This window comes from Carettochelys insculpta, chromosome 2 (genome assembly GCF_033958435.1).
Source record: "Carettochelys insculpta isolate YL-2023 chromosome 2, ASM3395843v1, whole genome shotgun sequence".
NCBI classification, from domain to species: Eukaryota; Metazoa; Chordata; order Testudines; family Carettochelyidae; genus Carettochelys; species Carettochelys insculpta.
The window spans coordinates 195,367,004-195,373,003 of NC_134138.1; the positions used below are offsets into that span (position 1 = coordinate 195,367,004).

General features: G+C 40.4%; 1 long non-coding RNA gene across 1 annotated transcript in view; it reads left to right on the plus strand.

Annotated features, from left to right (window-relative positions):
• The window catches only part of LOC142009738 (uncharacterized), a 28,006-nt gene extending 22,819 nt beyond the window's left edge, over positions 1–5,187 (plus strand). The window contains exon 5 of the long non-coding RNA XR_012644553.1: positions 3,754–5,187. This is a non-coding gene — a long non-coding RNA (uncharacterized LOC142009738). The remainder of the gene's footprint in view (positions 1–3,753) is intronic.
• The last annotated feature ends 813 nt before the right edge of the window (positions 5,188–6,000 follow it).

Below are 6,000 nucleotides of genomic sequence, written 5' to 3' on the forward strand. Positions count from 1 at the left end.
TTGAGTCTCCCCATATTAGTTGCTTACCTGCTTACGTACTTTGGACCAGATTTACCCACAATAACTTTACTCCACAGGTAGTCCCACTGAAGCAAATAGGATTAACTGTGGAGTAAGGCACTACTCAGTCTGAGTAAACATGTCACAATACATCCTTTAACTATTTTAACCTTTCTTTACCAGTCAATCCATCGAAGCCCTTAGACATGTTTGGTCTTCATTGAACTCCCCCTTTCAGGTGGTAATGAGATGCCCAAAAGTAAACCCACTATTACAAGTATGTTTACACCAGACCTGTAGAGAGAGGAGCTATTTTTCCCTTTTCCATAATTCGCTATCCCTGAATATTTAGCCCAACCTTTCCTAGCCTTTTTTCCTCACTAGTATTTAAATTTCTCTGTCACCCTGAGGCTTCTTTTAGCATTACATGCCCCATTTCTTCCTGTCATTGACTAACTGTGTTCTGGATTATTTTCCAGAAATGTGTTAGGTTAAATTTCTTCAACTTCAAGGGGGTTTTGTTGTTATTTTCTTCCCAAAGGCCATATCATGACATTAGTTAACTAAGCAAAGAATAAGAATGTTGACTGGGTGGAAACATGCTTTAATGAATATAATTGCCATTTATTCACAGCCTATATGATGATACACTTTGATATCTTCCACGAACTGTGTTTTAAACTTTACAAGCTAAATTTACCACTACTGCAACTTGATGCATCTTCAGAGAACAAGTATATTCCACCTGCTTAGATGTGCAATCAAATCTGACCCCATTCCTTTGGGAGTTAAGCAAAAATTGGTAGTACCCAGACCTCAGAGGCTCTATCTCATAGGCAGTAGGGAATAGGATGATTTACAATCCGGGGTGTGCTGAGAGCAATCACGATGGATCCATACAAAAAAATCCACCCCAGATTTGCATCTGAGTTGGGGAAAATGGAAAAAGGTTTCATAATGTCAAGGTCATTTCTTGCCCTAACTTCATAACTCTTCACTAAAAAGAGATGATAGAATTTTACAGGAATGCCCAATACCTTGCAGCAACACTGCTATAAGATTTCATTTTGGACCATTTCTGTAGATTACTGAGCCTGCCCTTGTACTCACAGCAGTCAATGGCAAAACTTCCTCTGAAGAGCAAGATAATGGCTTGGAATCCCTGTAGTCTAGTTAGCATCTTTGTACAATTTAGGTGATAGTGAAACTAACTGTTGTGTGTTGAAGTCAACCCCATTTATTGTTGAGTTGCATTGACAGCATGTAAAATGCTTGAAATCTATGGACTTACTCCTAATGCATATTTTGTTGTATTAAAAAGTGGATGGGTTTGTTTACATATGTACCTTTTAACTAACTTTTGGGGATGGATTATATTTTCTTGCCGATCCATGCTTGTAATGCCCATTATTGTTAATACAAAAAAGCAGTCCAGTAGCACTTTAAAGACTAGCAAAATAATTTATTAGGTGATGAGCTTTCGTGGGACAGACTCACTTCTTCAGATCTTAGCCACACCAGACCAGACTCAATATCTGAGGCACAGAGAACCAAAAATAGTAATCAAGGTTGACAAATCTGAAAAATATTGTCAAGGTGAGCAAATCAGAGAGTAGAGGGGTAGAAGTGGGGAGGGGAAGTCAAGAATTAGATAAAGCCAAGTATGTATAAGAGCCCCTATAATGACCTAGAAAATTCCCATCTCAGTTCAAACCACATGTTAATATGTTGAATTTGAATATAAAAGAGTTCAGCAGCCTCTCTTTCCAAACTGTTGTGAAAATTCCTCTTCAGTAAGACACAAACTTTCAGATCATTAGTAGGATGGCCCACTCCATTTCCTGGACACTACAGTACAAATCAAGGATGGCCTGATCAGTACCACACTCCACTGGAAGCCCACTGATTGCTATGATTACCTACATGCTTCTAGCTTCCATCCTGCACACACAACTAGATCCACTGTTTACAGTCCAGCCCTTAGGTACAAGTACATTTGCTCTGATCCTACTGACAGAGATCAAAAACTGCAAGATCTTTACTAAATATTCATAAACCTGAATCAACCACCAAGAGAAAAAAAAACAAACAAACCAACAGGGCCAGATGAATACCCAGAGACCAGCTACTCCAAGATAGGCCCCAAAAAGCCAAGAACAGAACCCCACTGGTCATTACCTACAGCCCCCAACTCAAACCACTGCAACACATTATTAAAAACCTACAACCTATCCTTAATCAGTATGCCACACTCCAGAAGGCCCTAGGTGACATGCCTGTTCTCTCCTACAGACAACCTCCCAACCTTATGAGGATTCTCACCAACAGCCACAGTCTATACTGCAGGAACACCAGTCCTGGAACTTTTCCTTGCAACAAGGCCCATTGCCAGCTTTGTCCACATGTCTATTCTGGAGATACCATCACTAGACCTAACCAAGGTATTCAGAGAATCACGGGTACATTCTCATGTTCCTCAACTAACATCATATGTGCCATCATGTGCCAACAATGCCCAGATGCATTGTATATTGGACAGACTTCAAACTCTTAGACAAAGAATTAGTGGGCACAAAACAGACATAAAAACACTCCTAATTCACAAACCTGTCAGTCAGCACTTTAATGGAGTGGGCCATTCTGTTAATGACCTGAAAGTCTGCGTCTTACTGAAGAGGAATTTTCACAACATTTTGGAAAGAGAGGCTGCTGAACTCTCTTATATTCAAATTCGACACATTAACACATGGTTTGAACTGGGATGGGAATTTTCTACGTCATTATAGGGGCTCTTATGCATGCTTGGCTTTATCTAATTCTTGACTACCTCCACCCCTTCTGCCCCTCTACTCTCTGATTTGCTCACCTTGATATTTTTCCAATTTGTCTACCTTGATTACTATTTTTGGTTCTCTGTGCCTTAAATATTGAGTCTATTCTGGTATGGCTCATGATCTGAAGAAGTGGGTCTGTCCCACGAAAGCTCATCACCTATTAAATTATTTTGTTAGTCTTTAAAGTGCTACTGGACTGCTTTTTTGTTTTGATAGTATATAGACTACCATAGCTCGCTCTCTGTTACATTATTGTTAATGGGAGTATTACCATGTATACCTTGAGTGGAGAGATTAGAACTCTTTGTAATATTTCTTTCTGCCCAAATACATAGGTTACATATGCAAACAACCAAAGGACATTAGAGGGGAGGGGAATGGGGAACAATTATTCATATCTTGTTTAGGGATGGATAACGAAAGGAATATTTTTACACTGTGCGTAGGTTAAGTCTACTTACTTTATGGCCGGTTTACTAGAAAATGTACAGGGAAAGAATGAGAGGACAAGTGGCTATATTTGACATCAGTATACCATGGGACATTATATTTCAGAGTGAGTTCAGGACACTCAGGCATTGATCCTGCATGGAGCCCTGTACATTCGGAGCCCTGTTGAAGACAACAGGGTTCTGCATGGACGCTAGAGTCCATCAACATGGAGTTCTTGTAGGATCAGGGCCTGAATTTTCTCACACTGACTCATGGGCAAAAATCTCAAATTCTTTATTCTTCAGCTTTTATCCATCTGTAAAATGGTCATAATGCTGCCTAACTCACTGGGGTGTGGCAAAGCTCAATTAATCAGTTAATTAAACCTAGTAATGTGCTTTGGGATCAGCTGATGTTTTAATTGTAATTTACCAGACAACTCTGTTTTGTATCTTTCCCTGACTAGCTTGTTTCTCCATTATTACAGTGCCCTACAACTTCTTTCCAAGGAGGGAGACCATAGTGCCACAAGACAGGAAATGGATTTTTGTCCAGGAGGAGAAAACTGTTTGAAAATATCCACAAAACAATGTTCTCTTCCTTGCTCAGAGTAGAACAAAAATATAGACTTATAAAAATTCAAAAACAAAAAAATCAAGGTGCATCTTTAGTTCCAAAATGCCAGAAAATGTGCAATAAAAACAAACTTTTAAAATATTTATTTACGTATGAGAGCATCTGGGCACCCTCATGCCAACCTGCTTCTGCAGAGCACTTACACGGCTTTAAGAAGGTGCTTAAGTTTGATTGATGACCAAGGGAGTTCTTTAATACTCCGCTGAAGAGGAATAGACAACTTACACACAAATGCACGAAAGTTGGAATCACCAGCCACTATCAAACAGCACTAGTTTCATTCACATACTATAGTGGGTGACATTTTCCTAGGCTATTTTTGTCCTTTTTAGTATAAGAAAGAAATGAATAATTTTGCTGATATGACTGTTAGCAAGCCTGAAGATCTCCCAGAAGCACTTGGGGACATATATAGGAAATAATTTCTGTTGTAGGTGTTGCTGGAGCTATAAGCATAGTTAAGAGTATGAATAGAATAGGTCTTGGCAGACTAACACCACACTAGGTATCAGCTAAGCAAGTAAGCACAATTTCTGACCTGAGATGATGGTATAAAAACACACAGATTTCTAAGTAAATATATAAACACATTCCTGAGAGATGTGATAAGAACACACTGACCCCCTCATAAAGATAAGTAGGGAATGGCAGGATAACAAGGAAATTTTGTTTAAACTAGCAGGTACAAGGTGCAGGATAACAACAGAAAGCATAGAAACATAATACATCATTTGTTCGTGTCGATGCATAAACAGAAATGTCATGGACGGACACTTTTGTACTAGTCAACTAGAGATCATCCTGGTGTAACTATACCTTGTTGAAGTTACAGTGTCAGCATACGGTAACTTGTGTGTGGCACTACAGGTTGAACTTCTCTAGTCCAGCACCCTCAAGACCTGAGTGGTGTCAAACAATAGAATTTGCCAGACCGTAGGAGGTCAATATTGTCAAGCAGCATTATCAACACTTCCACTGCTTACTGGGCTCTTAGAAGACATTTAGGGGTAAATTACAGCTAAACAACAGCACAGAACACTGAGAGCCAGGACAGGTGGCTGTAAACAAACTTTGTGGGACCATGGGAAACTTGGCCACACCCATGATAAGTGGTCATTAGGCTAACTAAAATCATGCGGGGTTATGGATGTTGCTGGAAGGGAGTGTGCCGTACAAGAGAGGTTCAACCTGTAGCACTGTGCATTGTTAACAATAAACCTGGGCAATCACATTTGTCACCAAACTGAACATGTGGACATGTTTTGTGAATAGTACTGATGTCTGCTAGATTAACCCACTCCCAGAACAATACCACTGGCAACATAAACAATTCATATGACAATATCAGTCCAGACAGATAAGCCTTGGGCACTGGTTAAAGGATACATGAACTAGTGGAAATAAATCAGTGCTTTTGTAATGTCTGGTTACAACAGTGGTGGACAGCTTGTGGTCCACAGACCCCCATCTTCTCCCCTTCCCCATGCACCTCCCCCTCAAATCCTCAGCTATTCAAGCTCTGGGAAGGAGGAGGAGTGTGGATAGAGCATGCATCAGTGGATTTGTGACACCCTTAAAGTGCTGGGAGGAGTGGGAAGTGGGGAGCTCCAGTGCCCCGTGTGCCAGAGACTCATAAGGGAGGAGAGCATGTGAGGCTGCAGGTGAAACTTCAGTGGGCTTCAGATTGCTGCAGCCCACTGAGGCGAAGGAGGGACATTCATGTGGCCCACTCAATTTTTGGTTGCTCCTTGCTAGGTTACAGGCTTCAGCTATAAAGTTTGTATCTTATCTCCTCCAATATTTGAGATGATTATTCGGATCTGAGACTTTGTAGTGGTTCAGCTACAAAGAAGCTAGCCACAAATGGAACTGAACTTTCCCCAAATCCTGGAGTGTTTGGATCTATCTTTAAGGACAGACTAAATGAGGCCAGTTTCTTCTAAAGATGGTAAAGAGGCCTTGCTACTGTACCTGAACACTCCTGGTAGCTTGGTGTTTCAAATGACTTTCCATAATTCCCACTCAAATAAATGAGAGAAAGAGAAACTAACTAGTTATGCAAGCAGATGCTAGCAGTTTTTCTATGCTAACTAAACTG